Source organism: Symphalangus syndactylus, chromosome 18 (assembly GCF_028878055.3).
Source record: "Symphalangus syndactylus isolate Jambi chromosome 18, NHGRI_mSymSyn1-v2.1_pri, whole genome shotgun sequence".
In the NCBI taxonomy this organism is placed as follows: Eukaryota; Metazoa; Chordata; class Mammalia; order Primates; family Hylobatidae; genus Symphalangus; species Symphalangus syndactylus.
The window spans coordinates 90,031,782-90,054,764 of NC_072440.2; the positions used below are offsets into that span (position 1 = coordinate 90,031,782).

At 36.2% G+C, this 22,983-nt stretch overlaps 1 long non-coding RNA gene across 2 annotated transcripts in view; it reads right to left on the bottom strand.

Annotated features, from left to right (window-relative positions):
• The window catches only part of LOC129468008 (uncharacterized), a 38,665-nt gene that overhangs the window by 1,407 nt on the left and 14,275 nt on the right, over positions 1-22,983 (bottom strand). Inside the window, exons 3-4 of one of the 2 annotated variants that reach the window (XR_008652524.2) lie at positions 7,614-7,700; positions 3,884-4,021 (exon numbers count right to left, since the gene is read on the bottom strand). This is a non-coding gene — a long non-coding RNA (uncharacterized lncRNA). Of the gene's footprint in view, positions 1-3,883; positions 4,022-7,613; positions 7,701-22,983 lie in introns of those variants that run through there. The other variant, XR_010117289.1, reaches the window with a different exon arrangement.

Here is a 22,983-nt window from a genome sequence, read left to right on the forward strand (position 1 = left end):
TCTCCAGAACTTTAAGTTGTTCTTAGGCAGATGTTTTCCAGTGATTGAGATACATACTATGGTTCCACACACACTAATATAAGGTTTTTTTAAAATTTTATTTTATTCCATGGTGTATATGTGCCACATTTTCTTAATCCAGTCTATCATTGTTGGACATTTGGGTTGGTTCCAACTCTTTGCTATTGTGAATAGTGCCGCAATAAACATACGTGTGCATGTGTCTTTATAGCAGCATGATTTATAGTCCTTTGGGTATATACACCATGGAATACTATGCAGCCATAAAAAATGATGAGTTCGTGTCCTTTGTAGGGACATGGATGAAACTGGAAAACATCATTCTCAGTAAACTATCGCAAGGACAAAAAACCAAACACTGCATGTTCTCACTCATAGGTGGGAATTGAACAATGAGAACTCATGGACACAGGAAGGGGAACATCAGACTCCGGGGACTGTTGTGGGGTGGGGGGAGGGGGGAGGGACAGCATTAGGAGATACACCTAATGCTAAATGACGAGTTAATGGGTGCAGGAAATCAACATGGCACATGGATACATATGTAACAAACCTGCACATTGTGCACATGTACCCTAAAACCCTAAAGTATAATAAAAAAAAAAATTTATTTTAATGGAGTCAAGGACTTCTCTGTGCTTTACATGAACTAGTAACTATGTTAGCTTGAGCAGGGTTTGCAACTAAACAATAAAATAAAGAGGTCAGAGAAAATGGTATAAACAATTTTCAGGAAACAGGAGAGAGTAACAGGGAGAAAATTTCCACGATACATTATTGTGGGGCCTTTTATTTACTGCCGAAAATGGCATTCTTTGAATTTGACATTTAATTAAGATGATATAGCAAAATGGTGGATATCATTTTTGATGTCTGATGTTTGTTGTAGATGTCGGTTTAACAAACAAATCTGTAGAGAAGATCAATACTCGCTGATTAGAAACAAGTTGGTCTGTACAGGGAGACGTGGACACGCTCAAGGCATGCTTGTTAACAAAGGCCACTGATCGGACGGCTGTGATGCCCCATTGGTTGGAGACATTTAAAACCAGTTGGAACAAAGATTCTCCATGAGTACTCATTCTGGAACCATTTTAACTTCTAGTTAATCTGATGATTTCTGATTAGTCAGAAATGTGAGGATTTCTGTGGCCATGAGAGTAAAGATAAGTAATCAGGGTCAGAGATACAGACTTTGTGCATGTTGTATTATTGCTACCTTAGGCAAATAAGGTGAGGCAGAGACCAGCTGAATGTGGCCATGATTGCTGGTTGCTCAGTGAAGACATGTAATCATAGAGCTCATGTTCAAACCTTTTAGAGGTAGAGGGTGATTCTACCAATGATGCCTGAAAGTTCAAACATGGCAAGTCCTGCCTCTCTGCTCCCTATCTTCACGGCACTTGAAAATTCCCCACATTCTAACTTGTAGGAAGACCTAACAGTTTGAAAGCCTTCATCTTTTTAAGTGGATTAAGTATCCAGTTATCAGTATATCTAAATGGGATTGTAGGTACATCACCTTCTGAGATGGAAATATGGTGGTAATATTGAATGTCAAGTTCTACCCAGATGATTGGGTTTTATAGATGTGGACATTCATAGTTATCACCGGTAATCTCAAGGAAGAGGAATGGGGAAAAGCACATGTGAGAGGTGCTGTGCTGGACACAGGATGGCTGCTGTCACTCAGCCTCATTGCCTCCATCCTTCTTGTGTAGTGACCTTTCATGTTGGCTGTGAATTTGCTACTTGGGAAAGCCTTTAATCTCCCCAGTCCATCTGTCAATAGGAACAACAATCTTTCTTTTATTTTTAAAGGAATTGTAAGGAATTGTTGTGATTATTAAATAAGCTGATGTCCTAAAACACTTCGTGGTCTGAGTTGGTCTGTGGATACATTTTTTTTTTAAGCTGATTTTATGTAATGCTATCATACTTGCAATAAGAACCATAGTGCTGCTTTGCCAACTAGGAAGTAATTTTTAAAATTATCTAGACTCAGTACAGGCTGCATATCCAATGAGCAAAAACAATTAGAAATATGGGGCTAATCCTGTAATAGAAATATGTCAGTCTTGCTAGTAAAACTAGAAGTGTGAATCTCTCGCACCCACAAGCAGAAACTGGGAAGACAACTGCATTCTGTGAAGTCATAAACTGTAATTTCAAAGTTTAAATCTTTTCCAATAAAAAAGCAGGTCTCGAATGATGTTTGTTGGAGCTTCTGTGGAGAACTGAACCGAATAGTTTTGCTTAAGAAATCAAAAATATTTTTGTTGTGGTCTTTCCTTTGTTGTCTCTTTCTAGGGAGGGTGATGGAAAAGGGAGAGTCAATGAGGAAAAGAGGGAAAAGAGGGAAGGGGACACTAGGAAAGTCACTTGGCCATGCAAAAATGCTAATGTGTATAGGAGAAATGGTCATTGTGTCATGTGGAAGTGTTTTGGACTGGTGAAATATGAGCCTGTTCTGTCCTTCCTGAGGTAAACAAATTTCTGTACCGTGGAATTAAAATCTAATACGTGTTTGCATATGAGCAAGAGCATGAGGGGATGGTTGGGATAGACAGGAAATGACGAGTAGATGGATGGATGGTTAGATAGGTAGATAGGAGAGAGAAAGGGAGGGAGAGAGAAAATAGTTACTTATTGCAATAAGTGCTATGAAGATTTACTTATGGAGTTTCAATAGATAATATCAGAGGGTACTTTTCTTAGGGTAGGCCTACCTGAGAATAAAAAAAGAGGCCTACAAAAAACCAAGGGAATGAAGATAAGCAACAAGAAAATAACAAGCCCAAAGGCTCTAAGGCAGATCAGAGAGATCTTGTGTTTTAGGAATGGCAGGGCCAGCTTAAAGGGAAAAATTGACAAGGAAAAGTATCACAAGATGAAGTTGACTTGATCCACTTATGTGTTTTTAAAAACAAAATAAATCACTCTGGCTACTATGTGACAAATGGATTGGAAGGGGGCAGAATCACTCTGCTGACATCAGGATTAATCTTGTATTAGAATATGATTCAAAGTCAACATTCAAGTGTCTAGCAGCATACATCTGTATTAATCAGAGTGAGCATTCAATCAATTTCTTGAATGATCAAATGAAGGGATGAATGAAAAAATAAACACTATATAAACAATTATTTAACTTGACTGGTTTTCAAACCAAAACAAATTTACAGTGTGCTTTTTCATAAAAGCCTAAAGTAGGTTCATGGCAGATGAAACTTATGAAGAGGAGATCTTATCAACAGAAGCAACCCTATGATGAACTGTCAGAATTAATGAAGAGAGTTAGTCATCTCTGATTTTGTTAAATAGGACAGCCTCTGTTAAGTAATATGAATTTTCTCACTTGAATAAAATCGTAGTTTTATGAATACCTTAGTCCTAAATTTGGAGGTTTCTCAGTGTTAATCTCAAATGCAAAATATATCTAACTCACAGTCTCAGAGAGGTTAAGGATCCAGTGTGGGAGCACGCAATTTTGTCATTGTGTGATGTGAAATTGTTTTATGTGTCTCAGTGCAAAGTAAAAATACAAAGAAATCATCATTTAGGTGATAAATTATTGGCTTCCAGACTAACATTTTAACTGATTTACCCCTGTTTTTCCTCTAGGATAGCTATAGTTGTTTGATATATCTGTTTTCCAGCTGATCAGTGATATTTAGGGGAACATTTCTTTAGCTGTATGCAAATTGGTCATGAAACACAGAAAGCCAAGCAATATGCCACAGAGTGAGATTTGTTAGGAATATAAGCTCTAGAAATATTGAGCTGTTAATCAGACAAGGAACACATCAAAGGCGTTAAGAGTAATGGATTGGCCAAATCACACAGTGCTGTCAGGACACACAATACAAGAGTCCTGTGCACTCCTGGGATGTTCAATAATTGATCAAAAGGAGCCTTATCAGAGGTGAATCAGAAATCAATCATTGCTTCATTGCTTGGATACACAGTGACAGCTCCATTTAAAGTACTTGTAGAATTTCTGAGAGGAAAAAATGGAATTTAAAATTAGTTCTGTTAGTTACTGATAAAATAAATTGAGATAAAAATCAAGAATTTCTTTCCATATTTTCTAGGAAATAGAATTTTAACTATCCTGATTTTGGGTCCCTACAGAACTATTAGGGTATCACCTCCTTACAATGAAAAAAGGGAGAAATACAAGAATAAATTCCATTTTTCAGTGATCCATATGAAGGTAAGAAAACATATTGTTGCACAGAAATAGAGAATTTTTATCAAAAGCTATGAAAGATTTGAGAAAAACTTAAGAGGCTCCATTCCTGCTCTTGCGTCTGTCTAAGGGGTTAAAAAGTCTGAGTTGTGGGTTGTTATTATTCCTGCTTGAGGTTGTAGAAGATACTTAGACCTTTATATCAGTTTCCTTATGTGTAAGATATACCAATTATCTTCAGAATTATTGAAATGATTAAACGAGGTAATGTATAGTGAAGTATTTTAAAATGGCAATTAAAATAGTTATAATAATGCTAATAAAAATAATATCATTTACTATGTGTATATGAGTGAATAACTGTAGAAAAAAGGTAAACAGGAAAGTAGAGAAAAACATAAATGTGTCTGAACAATTCCACATGGAAAATGTTGTTTGAAGATGTTAGTAGTTAAAATTATGACTTTAGGATATAAATTTTGTCAGTGATAACTCAGGAGTCAACTGGCATTATATTGGTGAAAAGTCCTGGCTCTTGACCAGGAGTAGGGACAGTAGGGTACAGGAAATGATTTTGTGGGGCTTGGAACATCCTACTGCTGCAAACCCACTTTATCCTCAACCCTCTGAGCCCTCAATACCCCAGTGTTGGGAACTCACACAGCTGTGTGCCATGGAGAAGCAAGTTATGATCAGGTTCAAATAACAAGAATTTCAATGACTACACTTGGGTGAATTTTATGCCAGTGAAGAGGAAGATGGTAGCTGTGATGTCTCATTAGAACCAGTTCATCTAGATCAGTAAACAGGAAGGCAGTTACTGAATTAACTGGACTGAATGACGCTGATTATTAAGGAAAAATAGGTCTGCTGCTATACAGTAGTAGACAGGCGAATACATCTGGGCAAGAGCGTCTGTGAAGTATCTTAGAGGACATCAGAAACTTCCATACCAGTGCTCACACTCCTCAGGAATGAAGCTTCAGTTGTCCAAGATGCAAAGAACCCTTAACAGTCTGATGTGCTGCCTCAAGGTAAAGGAATAATGGAATATATTGTGAAAGGTGGAAATTATAAATACCAGCCATGGTCTCATGATCAGTTGCAAAAACAAGAAAAATAGCAATGCGTATTTATTTCCTTCTTTGTTATGGCCATATTATTATAGTAAACAAATTCCTTCTCTTTTATATAAAGTATGCTGTTGGTTTTGAACTTCATGATTTAATTTTTACGTTATAGTGTCTCAGGGTGGAATTTTGACTAGATGAAGAATGAACCACACAAAGGAAGAGAAAGAGTGATTGATGAGCCTCCTCTTGAAGGGAGGGAACAAGTGACTTTTCTTTATACAAGGGACTGTTACATTACAGTAGAGAGGACCAAGTGGATCTTTCTGTTACCACTGTTCAATATTATGGATGTATGTCTCTACAGGGTTGTCTATGTGGGATAACTGGATGTTGGGATCGGCCTCTATTTCAGTTTCATTTTTTGGAAGGTTTGGAAAGATAAAAAATACATATTTTTTCTAGACAATTTTGTAGCCAGTATTCTGGATATTAATTAGTTTCTGCCAATTAAATGCACTCACATGCACAATTTCACTTTTCTTGTTTGGGGGGAAGGTTCTGAAAGGTAAATATTACATTAATGCAAAAGTAATTGTGGTTTTTGTTGTTAAAAGCAAGAACAAAAACCGCGATTACTTCTGCATCAACTATATATTTTCTAGACAGCTTCGTAGCTAGTATTCTGTATATTAATTAGTTTCTGCCAATTAAATGTACTCATATGAGATTAGAAGAACAAACCCATCTCTCTGTCTGTGCTAGCTGACAAGCAAGCTCTAGCAAACGCGTGTCTGAAGTGGATTCATTTGCTTGTCACCCGCTTCATGGGTTTGAGACAGCTGTGGCAATGACAGCAGTGGTAGTATAAAAGCAGATAGTTCCTGCCAGCGAGTCTGTGTCATGAAGGTGTCACCTTGAAAAGCAAATTTAGTAGTAGCCCCTGACGTCAGCTCTCCAGCCTTTTCAAAGATTTCTATATTAATTCCACTGTGCTTGAAAAACCTAGAGTAGTTTGTTTTCCTGCATTTAATCTCTTGTTGTCTGGGAATGTCTTTGAAAGGACTACAGTGTAAGTTCTAGGACCAACAACTTTAGACAGAGGTGTTTTCTGTTCCTCCAAGTGAATCAGAAACCGCTTATTAGAAGCCTAGCACAGAAGTGCAACAAAAAAGGTTCAAAAATAGTTATTTGATGAATGGATGTATGAAATATGATAGGGAAATAAATGAGAGAAGTAATAAGAAAAAGGAAATTATTTGGGTTGTAACCTGCTTCTGAAAAAGCAAGTGACTTTTAGAAATAATTAGCAACTAAGTAAATCAAGGTTAATAGTGAATTCCAGAGAGGATGAGAGCTGGTATTTGCCAAGTTCTCTATTGTGTACTAGACACTGTCTAGTATTTAGAGTATTTAGTATACATATACATATATATGTATGTATATATATACGTATATATGTATGTATATATACACGTATATATGTATGTATATATATACATGTATACGTATATGTGTATATATGTATATATACATATATGTATATGTATACTAAATACTCTAAATACATGTATATGTATACATGTATATGTATACATGTATATGTATACATGTATATGTATACATGTATATGTATACATGTATATGTATACATGTATATGTATATGTATACATGTATATGGTATACTTTGCAAACATTATTTCCTTTAAGCCCCATAACATCTATACTAGGTAGGTGGTATTATTATTATTACCATTTCACAGATGCAGAAACTAAAGATTCTGGGTGTTAAGTTCCGCAATATTTAACACAAGTAAACTTTGTACTTGAACCACAAAGCTTTAATTTTGGAAAGTGTGGTGTCGATGACTACCCCACACTACCTCTTACTGGTTTAGAGAACATTTTTTCTGAACATGCCAGCCAGAAGGACCCCTGAAAATCAGTTTTTCCAGATGATTTTACCCCTGAGGGACATTTGGAAGTGTCTGGAGGCATTTTTTTATTATGACTGGGGATGCAGGGGACATCCAGTGGGCAGGGGCTCTGCATTCTACAGTGCACAGAACATAGCTCACAACATAGAATTATGTGGTTCAAATGTCAATAGTGCCAAGTTTAGGAAACTCTGGGTTAGTCAAACATTTCTCAAACTGTCCCATAGAATTTCTATGTATTGTGAAGAACAGACTTGTGATTAAAAAATACACCTTGGGAAGTGCTATGTTTTATTCTTTTTGAATACTCTCTGTGAATATTGTATTTAAAACCTTATTTTAACATATAATTTAAAATTATGAAAAGTCCTACAACAAAGACACCTGCTTACCTTTGTTTATGCCACAGTTAGGGATATTCATAGTTAGGCTCACAGATGGAAACGGTCATGGCAGTCATATGTGACTCACCCAAGTTACTGGAATAAAAAAAAACACAATAAAAAGGCAATTTTCTTGACACCAACTCTAAAAGTTGTAAGATGTTTTTCCAGAAAAGAATATATTAATTTTAATTTACAAAGTTGAATATTGAAATCAAAAAAGAGCAAATAAAAGGTTATGAACCACAGTTTAACAATCCTATTTTCAGTCAATTGGCAGAGATCAAACTTCATAGGTATCTCATGTTTTATAAGGGCACTGACGCTCCTTCTGGTTCAAGGTGGAGAGGGGATAGAAATGGAGCTACGTGGAAGTTCTATCCTTTAATACCTTACCTTTCACTGCTGAATATGACAGAGTCCATAAGCAGGAGGGGAGATAATGGCAAGTGATGGGTTAACTTCTGCAGAGTTGTTCCTGCTTACAAGGCTAATCCATAATTATTAAGCTACATACCTGCCTTGGCCTTTGCTCTCTTTGGAAAACTGACTATACACACTCTGTTGCTTTCTTCTTTACATACTGCCAACCGCCCAACATTGCAAACCCTATATTCCCTTGAAAGGTCCTTAGAAGAGTGGGAAGTAACACAAACCTATTTAACAATGTTTTTCTTGAATAGAGAGGTGGAGATGGGCCATTTTTCAGTGTGGTCTCAAAGGAACCCATCAGGGGGAAAAACAAAAGCCTTGGAACAATGTTTCTCACCATACTTCAGACTGATTTGGAAGAGAAGTCTCTGCATGCCAATTTCTAACCATCTACTTTTCTGCATAGCTTAATGGTTGGCTTGGCACACCTCTGGGTTCCTTCAGACTTGGGCACAAGTGCTTATTCCTCTCTCATAATGAGATTTAATCAAGCAAAGCCAAAACCATTGCTACAAGTTAAACACTCCCCAGGGAGGGGGCGCCAATGACTAGGGAAGTAATGAACCTCTATTTAACTTTCAGATTTTGTTAATAACAGTTTGACTTGTACTGGTAGGAGCTAATTAGTTACTGCAGTTTCTCCATTACTGGCTTATAAAATGGGGCTTACCTTGTGCATGTTAAGCAATTTTCTCAGTGTGGGTCATTTTAGAGAAAACAGATGGAAACTCAGGGTCTTAAGCATGCATGATCATTTTGCTTTGTTGTGATTTACTTTCATATGGAGTGTCAAGAATGTCTACAGGTCAAGTTCTGACCAGTTCAGAAGCATATACTGAGACAAAATGGTTTAACTTTATTTGGGGATTAGCTCAATTATTTGTGAAGCATTAAAGAGTAGAGTTCATATTTATCTCATAGAAGATACCCCAGACATGGTATACTTTCTCAGGATTGACAGTTTAAAAAGTTGGGTACTGTTGGTGTTGGGTAATGAGTTGAGGCTTCTCCCTAGACTGAGAGGTATTCACTATGTCCTTAGGCTCGCAATGCTTGGTATTGTTCCCAAAGCAGACTGTGTCCACTGCTCTTATTCTTTCCCAGGGTGGTATTCTCAAAATTAGGAAAGGATCTTGATTACAACATAGCATTCGAAAAATCACTACAAAAGGGATCAAGTAATATGAGGACAAAGAGTTGGAAAGTAATAATCATAATTCCAGGCTCTAGGGGCCTTAGATGTTTATGAGCATTATGAAACATGGCTTTGAGACCAGAATATTCTGGATACTAATGTCATATTCCATGTCCCAATGTCACTAGACTCCAAACTAGATTTGGAGGTGGCTGTCATCCCAACTAAGAGTGATGGACAAAAGGGCATCCTGCTGTATACTCTGGACCACTGGACTAGAGATATATTGTCCCTCAGCCCAAGACCTCCCTTTTAGACCAGGCTGATTTTGAACCCTATTCAGGCCTCTGGGCCAATTGTTTCTGTTCCATGTAGTCCTTTCCACACCTCTTTAATTTCTGTGTCTCATCTTCTCAATTTCTAAAACAAAGATTTGGCATCTGATCTTTTTCGTATTTATATGTATATAATGAATAAAATTAATATGCTTTTGGATATATTAGCTAGATGGTTTGATTTACTAATAGGATGGACTCTAGGTTATTTCAGATCCTGAGCATCTGATGGAGCAGGAATGATTAATAAATGAAAAATGAGAAGGGATTTGAGTTAGTCTTGACTGAGAAGGAGCAAAATCACATTGATAATTCCATTTACTAGACTCAGTAGTATTTCTGCATTGTGTTTTAAACCACGTACACTGCATAAGTGGGCAAAGTTGAATAAACTTGGTTATAGTATTGAACACTTGCTCAAGATACCCATTTCTTGAAGTCTATAAAACCTTTATTTTTACATGTCACATTTTAAAATCTAAAATGTAATACATTTAACTGTATTCCAAATTTGCAATAAAGCAAGGGGTACTCAGTGGTTATAATCTCTTTTTCTCTGGTGCCAGGCTGGAAATGATTTTAAGAAACAATGCACACTAATTTGGTGACAATGAGATGCACTTTTATTTTTGTTCAGTCAGCATCAATGAAACAGGTCAAATGACACTGGAATCCCCATGTGTAAATATCAGTGTATCTGATAGTTAACAGTTCTACACTTATCCATCTAATGACAGTATCTCCTACAAAGTAGTCCTTTTGAAAGACTGGGGCCTTGCAGCAGATTCAGTCTGAGAACTTCCTTTGGTGTCTGAAATTTGTTCAAATCAACCCAGCATACACAATTTAAAGGTGCTGAGATATAAAAACTATATCTGCAAGAAATATTTGAATGACTTTTTGTTAGTATAAAAGGATGAGCATTGCATGTATAAATGCTACAGTGACTTAACATTAATTATACTGAAGTCTACTGTTTTAAGTAGAAAATTTTGGAACCATGAAAAATAGAAGTGTCTTGATTTACATTGTTCTTCCTTCTATTTTCTCAATATAGGTACCAGAGTTGGATTATTTCTTCTACAAGGCTAAATGCCTTTCAATTTTTATACAGATTGTGTTTTTGCTCTGTTGGTTTATTTAGCGTAGCCTTCTATTTGCTGCATAAGATGATATAGCAAAGGGAAATACAGAATATGGCAACTTTATGACATATAAAAGGAAGCGATGGAGGATTTGGTGAAGATAATTATCAAAACCTCACTTATGAATCCATGGTTGCTTTAGTTTTCTTGAGATTAGTTGAAGGCATATTTGGAAGAAGAATGGAAATGGAAGAAGACACTGCAGCATGAAAACCAACATTCTCCACTAAGGTCTCATTAGAGTTGGTTGAAAATGTGCGTTCCCTTTAGGTGCCACTAACACTACGAGCACATAGCCTAAGATTTTGTAGTCTCATTCTACCTTACCCTTAGGATCTTGAAAGGTTAAGATCCTAAGCCTGATTTTCACAGTATTTTAATATTCTATGATGCTGAATTTTTATTCTATGAGAACAATTTTGTTTATTAGAACCACTGCCAATTCATTCAGGTTCAATAATGATAAATATATTAAGAGATTAGCCCAGGCTACATAATTATAAAAGATCATCTTTTTAACCTGGAATTATATTAGAGAACTAATATATGCACCTGGGTAAAAATATAACCTGCCCAACAAAAATAGAAATGAAAACTAAAAGCCTCTTCCCTTACCCAACACCAATGTACCTCCCTATAGACAAATAGTGTTAACAGCTTTTTCTTTTTATTTTATGTGGATATTGTTTGTCTTTAAAAAGTGAACTCAGATCTGTTTCATAATATATTACCAGTACAGAGAAGTTTAAAAATAACAATGAAAATTAGGAGGCATTGTACTGTACTATTAAATACGTATCCTTCCCAATTTTACTGCCCAATTGTTAGTACTTGTGTCAATAAGTATTTCATTTGTTGTTTAGTTGACATCATTAATTAGAATAAGTTTAAATCATTATTTCTGCACACATAAGAACTTCTGTCAATTTTAGACAGAATCCGTTGCACTTCCTGTATGAAAGATGTGAAATTGGGGCACCTAATGTTCTTTTACTAATATTCTTATTAATTTTTTCCCATTTTCTTAGCCATTTTATTTTGCATCGAGAGTTATGACATTACATTTTCCTCTATATCTATAATTGGGTTTTTGATTGTGTCTATAGTTTGATTCTAAAACCACATATTCTAAAACTAATATCAATTTAAAACTTCAATGCCAATTCATTACAGAACTAAATAGAATGAAGAAAATGTAACCTAATATTGTTAAAAGTTACTGCTGAAAGAAGACTACTGAGTGCCAGTAACTGATAGATTGTCTTGTTTCTGGACCAGGTTTAGTTGCCAAGCTTTCTTCTACTCATGTGACCAGACTCATTTTACATTTGTTCCCAGATGATATGCCTATTGGAAGTTTAACTGGATATAGAAATCTATGAAAATGTGTTTGATAATGTAATTATTCTGTAGATCCAGCATTCCTGATAAGAAGTCTGATAGTCTGGATAAAGTATAGTGTTTTCCTTTTAAAAGATATAGTTATAATGTTCTATTTTTCCTTGTGGTTGTGAAAAATCATAAATGAATGCCTAGGTTTGAGGGAATTGTTTCAAATAACATAGACATTTCAAATCTGACAATATTTTCCCTCATATCCGTTGTTCTTTGATTCTGCCCTCCTTTCTGTTTCTGCTTTTTCATCATGGAACTCTTAACTAGGATTAGGCTAAGAACCTGTGTGTATAATACCTTCTCAGTAAGCTTGCTTTTCGATCTTTTTCTGTTGTTTTGTCCTTTCATTTTTCTATATTATGGAGATTTATTTCAATTCCATTTTTGCAAATATTTTTATTTTTGTTCATGTCCTTTTTGTAATTCAGATTACCTACTTAAAAGTGTAAGCAATTTGTCAAGTATATATTTTAGAGTTAACATATAACACATTGTATAATTACGTTATATGCATTTATATGTACACATACATAGCATTTTTTATTCTCAGATTGCTTCATTTAAAACATTCTTGTTCTGTTAATGAGTACATTGTTTTTGTTCTGTTTTTTGTGGGTTTTTGTTTTGTTTCTTTGAGACAAGGTCTTGCCCTATTTACCAGGCTGGAGTGCAATGGCTCAGTCATGGCTTATTGCAGCCTTAACCTACTGGGCTCAAGTGATCCTCACACCTCAGGCTTCTGATGAGCTAGGACTACAGATGTGCTCCACCATGCCTGGCTAATTTTTCTTTTGTAGCGATGGAGTCTCACTAGGATGCCCCAGCTAGTCTAGAACTCCTAGGCTCAAGCAATACCTCATGAATATGTTTTTAAGCATTTGCTGTTGTTTACTATTTGTCTGTTTTTCTCAGGGGTCATTTATTTAATTCCTTCATTGTTGGCATTCTCTTTCAAACCTTTTTTTCTCTTCTTAAATGCTTAATGATTTCTACTTATTTGTGAATATCTGTGAATGAAGAAACATAGAAGGGATTACAAAGAGAAGATATATTCATGGTGGGATCCTATCCTCAGTCTGAGCTGGAGGAATTTCTAATTTTGGACTCAAATACAATATGAAATGATATAATACGACTATTCTTTTTGTCTTGCAAATTTGCTTTGGCATTAACAAAAATAGGAATTACCAATTAGACAATTATACCATCACTGGAAGCACAATATACAGAAATGATGCTTCTTTCAAGGAAAGAAAATCTCATTCGAATGCAGAACGCAACTCTCTCAATGTTATTTTTTAAATTTCTGAGTAGTCACAACACATAAGACAGAAAAAGTACAAAAATTTACATTTAGTTAATACTATTTTCATCTGTTTCATTTTCAACAAAATTCTGTCAATATATTTAGGTATACAGTCTTATTGATTCTAAACATTTTATGAAAGACATGTTTCATGTTTGTGTAGGTTTGGGTATAGAAGTAGATTAATTTATCTCATTAAGCAATATTTGGTCCATATGTGCTTGGCATGCCACAAACATGCATATGTAATGGTGAACAAAACAGAATGGATCTGTTTCCATGGTCGATAAGATATGAAATAAACACATAACAAATAAATTACAGATGTAGTATATGAAAGAAAAACATGGGGTCCAGAGAGAAAAGAAATAAATATAAGTAATCAAATATTATCCTTTAATGGATTAATATTTAAGCTTAATAAAATTAGTAAGAGAAGGAGAAAATGACTCCTGAAAAGAGGGTGTAGGTGAACATTTCAGAAAGAGAAAATAGCAGATGTGAAAGCTTGATGTGGGAACAAGATGGGTTCAACCAAAGAGCAATGCTATTAGAAAGAAAGATAGGTGAGAAAAGGACAAGGATGGTGAAGAAGATAGAGGCTAGATGATGTAGGACTTTGTCCTAATAAAATGGGAAGTTGTGGAATTATTTTAAATGTGTGATTAGAGTGATGGAAGTTTCTGTTAAATATCAATTTAGCTTCTGTGTGAATGATGAATAAAATAAAAGAGTGTAATTTGATCATTGTGAAAATGTTTAAATTGAGATGTTGTTTTTACTTAGACTTGAGAATCTTTGTAAATCTATATTTATGTCATATAGTGGATACACATACTGTTCTTTCTCACCTGGAACCCATTATTTTTTCTTTTGGTGTCTCAACCTTAAATTATTAGTCCCCAGTGTTCTTATTTCTTATTTCCATAGTAGGGCAATTGGATATTTTATTTTAGAACTTTAAGTCTTATTTTGAGGATAAAAAAGATTATAAATTGTTGGAGTCAGTATACCCAGACACAGAATGCTGGGAAAAATTTCAATTAGTTCCTGTTATGTGGATACTGGTTGGCTTCCAGAGGATGGTTTGGGGTATTTGGATCCTTTCAAATCTCCATCAGCCTTTCGTTTTCATTGATTTAGATGATGTATATATTTTCTTTCAATATTTTGAAAGTGCAATTGAAATGCAGCTGTCAGAAAAATTTCCCTAGGCCAGTCGCCTCCTTACTAGTGTTTGTGAGAATTTCTTCTGGTTACGTTGTGTAACCATCAGTGTTTGTGTCTTTGCAAGACATAGTGCTTCAGCTATCCATTTCACTCTGTAAAATCCCCCAAATCCCTCTTAAACATTGTCTTACTTCTTAAGCCAGGTTGAATTTCTGTTAATGCAACCACAAAATTTTAACAGATACACAGCAGCCTCAAATACAAAAGTAACTAACCATGTAACACTGACAGCAATGCAATGAGAAAAGGACCTCCAAAAACTCCATAAAAACAATAAGAACAATGGCAAAAAGTCAAAATCAACTTTTTCATTACTCAGAATTAATAGGCCACGCAATAATCCAAGGAGGGTTTATTTTAAAAAGGGGCCAAATCTCTGTAAGAACAGCGAGCTTCCAACATTTTAACATACTCACACCCTGTTTCCGTTCTGTAGAAGCCTTGAAAGTCAATAACCGCACAATCACTGTAGCCTTGAAAATCAGTAGACGGTGGGCGTGGTGGCTCACACCTGTAATCCCAGCACTTTGGGAGGCCGAGGTGGGTGGATTGCCTGAAGTCAGGAGTTCAAGACCAGCCTGGCCAACATGGTGAAACCCCGTCTCTACTAAAAATAAAAAAATTAGCTGGGCACGGTGGCAGGTGCCTGTAATCCCAACTATTCGAGAGGCTGAGGCAAGAGAATGGCTTGAACCAGGGAGGCAGAGGTTGCAGTGAGCCGAGATTGCACCACCACACTCCAGCCTGGGTGCCTGAGCAGGACTCTGTCTCAAGAAAAAAAAAAAATAATAAAAAATAAATATCAGTAGACAAGCAGCCACTGAAGGAAGAGAACACGTTTGGAGATAACAAACAGTGCCATTCCCAAACAGTGGAACTTAACCAACCCATCCTCTGGTTTCCTGGAAACCGCCACTGACAGGGATTTTCTTTCATCGTCCTGACTCAAAACTTGCTCATTGTGGGCAGTTAATCAACAACTGTTTAACATCCCAACTTCCTGAAGCAGTTGAAACAAATGGGACAATTAAAAACTAAACAAAAAATCAATGAAAATTTTGGAATATGAAATGTCCATAGGAAGCTTTGTAAATCTTTGATCTGCTCCTGGGAATCTAGAAGACCACCTGCATCTGCAGGCATGTGTGTGTACCCAGAAAAAGACTTAAAAGACCCTAATTGCTCAGCTGTGGCTGATCTTGAGATTCTGTACCAACCAGAAATAAATGCTAAGACAGAGCTGTAGAAACTCTGAATGAATAAAAACACACTCCAGTACACAAATAGAACCCATCAGCAAAAGCTAGAGGACTTATAAGTTCAAGGTATTTATGAAAATCTTTGTCCAGTCTGTTCTTGACTACTAAACTGAGCAGAAACTTAATTGGTCACACATAATAAAGATTAGTGATTTTACAGAATCAGTTTTGAAAACTCATTAGACCAAACACTACAAACAAAAAAAATCTTTTTTTTTTTTTTTTTTTTTTTTAAGACAGAGTCTTGGACAGGCTGGAGTGCAGTGGCACAATCTTGGCTCACTGCAGCCTCTGCTCCCTGGGTTCCAGTGATTCTGCTGCCTCAGCCTAATGGGGAGCTGGGATTACAGGCACTTGCCACCATGCCCAGCTAATTTTTGTATTTTTAGTAGAGACAAGGTTTCACTATGTCTACTCTGTTTTTGTTCAACTTTTTTAGATTTCATATAAATGAGACAGTATTTGTCTTTGATTTATTTCACTGACATCATGACCTCCCGCTTCATCCATGTTGTTGAAATGGTAAGATTTCCTTTTTTATGGTTAAACAAAACTAACAATAGCAACAACAATAAACAGCAACAATAACAAGCCTTGGTGAGGAGAGGGATCCAATTTGTAAAGTTGCAAAATTTTATTACTTAAAATACCCAATTGTCTTTTTTTTTTTTTTTTTTTTTTTTTTTTTGAGACGGAGTCTTGCTGTGTCACCCAGGCTGGAGTGCAGTGGCATGGTCTCTGCTCACTGCAAGCTCTGCCTCCCAGGTTCATGCCATTCTCCTGCCTGTAGTCCCAGTTACTCGGGAGGCTAAAATGCCCAATTTTCAACATAAAATAACAAAAATAAAAAAATAAGAAAATATGGCCCATGCACAGGAAGAAAAATCATGAATAGAAACTGTCCCTGAGAAAACCCATGTCATAGAGTTAATAGAAATTTTAAATCAATTATTTTTTTCAACTTCCAAATAAGCAAATGGAACATACGTTAAAGTATGAGAAAAATGTCTCACCAAATAGAGAATATTAAGCAATAAAATTGACTTCTTTAAAACCACATAAAACTTCTGGAGCAGAATTATCTAATAACCTTAAACAAAAATTTCACTAGAGTGGGTCAATAGAAGATTTGAGATGGCAGAATAAAAAATGAATGATCTTGAATATATGTTAATTGACATATCTCATTTGAGAAAGAAAAAAAAGGTGAATAAAAATAAACACAGCCTCAGAATCCTAAGAGTCACCACCAAGTATACCAACATACTTAGAATGGCAGATCCAGAAGTAGAGGATAATAAAAATCCGAAAGGATATTTGAAGAAATGATTAAAAACTCCATAGAATTAATTTAAAAACATTAATCTACAGATCCAAGAAGCACAAAAAGCCCTAAGCAGAACACGAAATGTAATCAGCATGCAGACACATCATACTATAATGTCAAAAGACAAGGACAGGCGGGGCGTGGTGCCTCACACCTGTAATCCCAGCACTTTGGGAGGCTGAGGCAGGAGGATCACGAGGTCAGGAGATCGAGACCATCCTGGCTAACACGGTGAAACCCCGTCTTTACTAAAAATACAAAAAATTAGCCAGGCGTGGTGGCGGGCACCTGTAGTCCCAGCTACTCAGGAGGCTGAGGCAGGAGAATGGCATGAACCTGGGAGGCGGAGCTTGCAGTGAGCTGAGATCGTGCCACTGCACTCCAGCCTGGGCAACAGAGCGAGACTCTGCCCCCACCCCCCCCAAAAAAAAAGACAATGACAAATTCAAATCTTTCAATTGGCAAAAGTTAGGCAATCTATTATATATGGGTCATTTTCAGTAAGATTACTAGCTTATTTCTCAACAGAAATCCTGGAGAGAGGCTTTGGGATGGCATATTCAAGGTGCTAAAATAAAGAATATTGTCAGCCAAGAATTTAATGTTCAGAAAATCTATTCAACAATGAAGGAAAAATTAAGACATTCCTAAAAAATCAAAACTCAAAGAACTATTTGTTAGCATACCTTCCCCAAAAGAAATGATAAAGGGAATGTTCAGGCTGATAGAAAAGGACACAAGACAAAAACTTGCATGCACACGAATGAATAGCACCATACAGGTAACTACATCTATAAATTTAAAGAAAGTATAAATGCATTTTTGTTTGCAACACTGTGTGTGTGTTTCTTATTTAAAAGGCAACTGAAAAAAGCAATAACTTAAAAAATTTGTTTCTAAGATTAAAACACAAAGATTTAAATTGTGTGATGATAAAAGGAAAATGGAATTAAGTAATGATATTATATAAGAGCAAAGTTTTTGTATACTATTGGAATTAATTTGGTATAAATTTCAACTAGATTGTTATAACAAAAGATGTTATTTTAATCCCTAGGTTATTTCTAAGAAAATAACATAATAAGATAAGCAACAAAGAAATTAAAATACTACACTGGGAAAAAAAAAAACAAAAAATCTTTGAAAGAAGGTGGTAACAGAAAAACAGGATAACAAGTTATAAGATAAACATATAGAAAAATAGCAAAATAGCATCTGTAAATCATACCTTATTGGTAATCATATTAGGTCAAAATGGATTAAATGTTCCAAAAATCAAAGAAGGTAGAATTGATATTTTTAAAAGTATAATTCAATTATGTAGTCTACACAAAACATACTTTAGACCCAAAGACACAAAAGACTGAATGGAAAAGGATAGAAAAATATACACTATACAAACTGTAAGTAAAATATAGTTACTATATAAGACAAAAATTGTTAATAGAAACAAAGACAAATATTCAGATAAAAGGGTCAACAAAATATACAACTCACGTAAAATGGACAAATTTCTAGAAAGATACAAACTGCTCAACCAACCCAAGAAGTAAACAATCTGAATAGACCTATATAAAAATAGATTGAATTAATAGTCAAACATTTTCCACAAAGGGAAACCAAGAATCAGATGATATCATCTGTGAATTCTATCCAACATTTAAAAAGCAATTAATATCAATCCTTAACAAAATTTTTCAAAAAATGGAAAATCATGGGGTATTTTCCAACTCATCTTATGTAGCCATTATTATGCTAACACTGAAACTGGACAAGACATCTCAAGAATAGAAGAAAAAAACTATAGGCCAACATCTCTTATGATATATACACAAAATTCTCAAGAAAGTAATAAGCTGAATTTAGGAATATATAAAAGTGATTTTGCACTTTGGCCAAGTAGAATTTATCCCAGGAATGCAAGGTTTAACACATAAAAACTATCAATGAAATGCACCATACTTATATAATAAAGGAAAAAATGACCAATAGATGCAGAAAAAAAAATTGATAAAACTTACCCTTTTATGATAAAAGCACTCAAAAAACTAGAAATAAAAGGAAACTGTTTAAAGCTAAGCAAGGGCATCCACACAAATCTCATATCTAACCTTGTAGCTAATGGTGAAAGATTGAAAGCTTTGCCTTGAAATAAAGAATAAGAGGATGGCATCTATATTTGGAAAGAAGAACCAAAACTCTGTTTGCAGACTGTGATCTTATTTTAAAGAAAATCCAAAGAAAACAACAAAAGTCTATTAGAGGTTAAAAAGTTTAGAGAGGTTGTAAGATACAAAAATATATTTTATTTCTATATACTAGCAAAAAACACACAAAAAATGAAATTAAGAAAACAATACCATTTGAAATAGCAACTTTTATAATAGTAAAATAAATACAATAGGTCGGGCATGGTGGCCCACACCTGTAATCCCAGAACTTCGGGAGACCAAAGTGGGGAGATCATTTAAGGTCAGGAGTTTGAGACCAGCCTGGCCAACATAGTGAATCCCCATCTCTACTAAACATACAAAAATTAGCTGGGCATGGTGGCATGTGACTGTAATCCCAGCCACTAGGGAGGCTGAGGAGGGGGAATCACTTGAACCCAGGAGGTAGAGGTTGCAATGAGCCAAAATTTTGCCACTGCACTCCAGCCTGGATGACAAGAGTGAAACTCAGTTACAAAATAAATAAATACAATAATAAGAAATTAATTTTTAAATGAAGTCCAAAACTGTTAAACTGAAAGGCACAAAATATCATTAAAGGAAATTAAGAACTAAATGAAAAAAAAAGGAAGCAGATCTTCATGAATTAAAAGATTTAATATTGTTCAAATAACAATGCTCCCAAAATTAATCTACAGACTCAATTTAAACTGCATCAAAATATCAAAAACCTTTTTTTTTTTTTTTTTTTGCAAAAACTGACAAACTGTTCCTAATATTCGCATGGAAATTCAAGGAACACAGAATTGTGAAAATAAATTTAAGAAAGAAGAGCAAAGATAGAATACTTGTGTGTGTGTGTGTGTGTGTGTGTGTGTGTGTTGATGGGAGGCGTGATGAAGACGTTTTGGAATTAGTGCACATGTTTGTACATGAATATACCAAAACCATCTGAATTGTACACTTCAAAAGGGTAAATTTTTTGGAATATGTATTTGTTTCCTAGAGGTGCCATAACCACTTATATTAGTCTGTTTTCACACTGATGATAAAGACATACCTTAGACTGGGCAATTTATAAGAGAAAGAGTACACTTACAGTTCTATGTGGCTAGGGAAGCCTCACAATCATGGCAGAAGGCAAGAAGGAGTAAGTCACATCTTACATGGATGGCAGCAGGCAAAAAGAGCTTGTGTGGGAAACTCCCATTTTTGAAACCATCAGATCTCATGAGACTCATTCACTATCATGAGAAAAACACAGGAAAGACCCGCCCCCATAATTCAATCACCAGGGTCCTCCCATGACATGTGGTAATTGTGGGAGTTACAATTCAAGGTGAGATTTGCTTGGGGGGCGGGGGGGACACAGCCAAACCATATCATTCTGCCTCAGCCCCTCCCAAATCTCATGTCCTTGCATTTCAAAACAAATCACACCTTCCCAACAGTCCCCCAAAGTCTTAACTCATTTCAGCATTAACTCAACAGTCCACAGTGCAATGTCTTAAGTGAGACAAGGCAAGTCCTTTTCTCCTATGAGCCTGTAAAATCAAAAGCAAGTTAGTCACTTCCTAGATACACTGGGGGTATGGGCATTGAGTAAATACAGCCATTCCAAATGGGAGAAATTGGCCGAAACAAAGGGGCTATAGGCCCCACAAATGTCCAAAATCCAGCAGGCAGTCAAATCTTAAAGCTCCAAAATGATCTCCTTTGACTCTATGTCTCACATCCAGGTCATGCTTATGCAAGAGGTGAGTTCCCATGATCTTGGACAGCTCTACCCCATGGCTTTGCAGGGTGCAGCCTCCCACCCAGCTGCTTTCATGGGCTGGTGTTGAGTATCTGCAGCTTTTCCAGGTAAATGGTGAAAGCTACCAGTGGATCTACAATTCTGGGGTCTGAAGGACAGTGGCCCTCTTCTCACAGTTCCACTAGGTGGTGCCCCAGTAGGGACTCTGTGTGGGGGCTCCAACCCCACATTTCCTTCTAGCAGAGGTTCTCCATGAGGGCCCCACCCTTGAAGCAAACTTCTTCCTGGGCATACAGGTGTTTCCGTACATCTTCTGAAATCTAGGCAGAGGTTCTCAAACACCAATTCTTCTGTGGACTCACAGGCTCAACACAACATGGAAGCTGCCAAGGCTTGGGGCTTACACCCTCTGAAGCCATGGCCTGAGCTCTTTCAGCCACAACTGGAGCAGCTGGGACATAGGGCACCAAGTCCCTAGGCTGCACACAGCATGGGGACTCTGGGCCTGGCCTACAAAACTACTTTTTCCTCCTGTGCCCCTGAGCCTGTGAAGGGAGGGGCTGCTGTGAGACCTCTGACATGCCCTGGGGACATTTTCCTCATTGTCTTGGGGATTAACATTTGGCTCCTCATTACTTATGCAAATTTCTCCAGCTGGCTTGAATTTCTCCTTAGAAAATGAGATTTTCTTTTTTATCACAGTTTTGGGCTGCAAATTTTTCAAATTTTTATGCTCTACTTCCCTTATAAAACTGGATGTCTTTAACAATGCCCAAGTCACCTCTTGAATGCTTTGCTACTTATAAATTTCTTCACCAGATAACCTAAATTATCTCTCACAAGTTCAAAGTTCCACAAATCTCTAAGGCAGGGGCAAATGCCACCAGTCTCTTTGCTAAAACATGAGTCACCTTTGTTCCAGTTCCCAACAAGTTCCAGATCTCCATCTGAGACCTCCTCAGTCTGGGCTTTATAGTTCGTATCACTCTTATCATTTTTGTCAAAGCCATTCAACAAGTCTCTAGGAAGTTCCAAACTGTCCTACATTTTCCTGTCTTCTGAGCCCTCCAAACCGTTCCAACCTTTTCCTGTTACCCAGTTCCAAAATTGCTTCCACATTTTTGGGTATGTTTTCAACAGCACCCCACTCTCAGTACCAATTTCTTGTATTTGTCCATTTTCACACTGCTGATAAAGACGTATCCGGGACTGGTAATTTTCAAGAGAAAAAGGTTTCATGGATTTAGAGTTTCACATGGCTGGGGAAGCCTCACAATCACGGTGGAAGGCAAGGAGGAGCAAGTCACATCTTATATGAATGGCAACAGGCAAAAAGAGAGCTGGTGCAGGGAAACTCCCATTTTTAAAACCATCAGATCTTGTGAGACTCATTCATTATCATAAGAACAGCATAGGAAAGACCTGCCCCCATAATTCAATCACCTCCCACTGTGTTTCTCCCTTGACATGTGGGAATTGTGGGAGTTAGAATTCAAGATGATTTTTGGGTGAGGACACAGCCAAACCATATCATGACAATACAACTTGGTGGCTTAAAACAACAGAAATTTATTTTCTCGCAGTTCTTAAATCCAGAAATTCAAAACCAAAAGTTAGAGTGCACCATAATCTAGAATAGTTTATCATGAGATTCTTACCTAAATCTATAGATATCCTATTTCCAAATAAAGTTACATCCTGAGATTCTGGATGAACATGAATTTTGAGGAGATGTTATTCAACTCACTCTAAGTTGCCCTCTGTCTTCCTCAAATTCCTTACTTTTCTATATGCAAGCCACATTCACCCTGTCTCAATATCCTGAATAGTCTTAACTAATTCTAGCATCAACTCTAACTCCTAAATCTGATATAACATCATCTGCTAA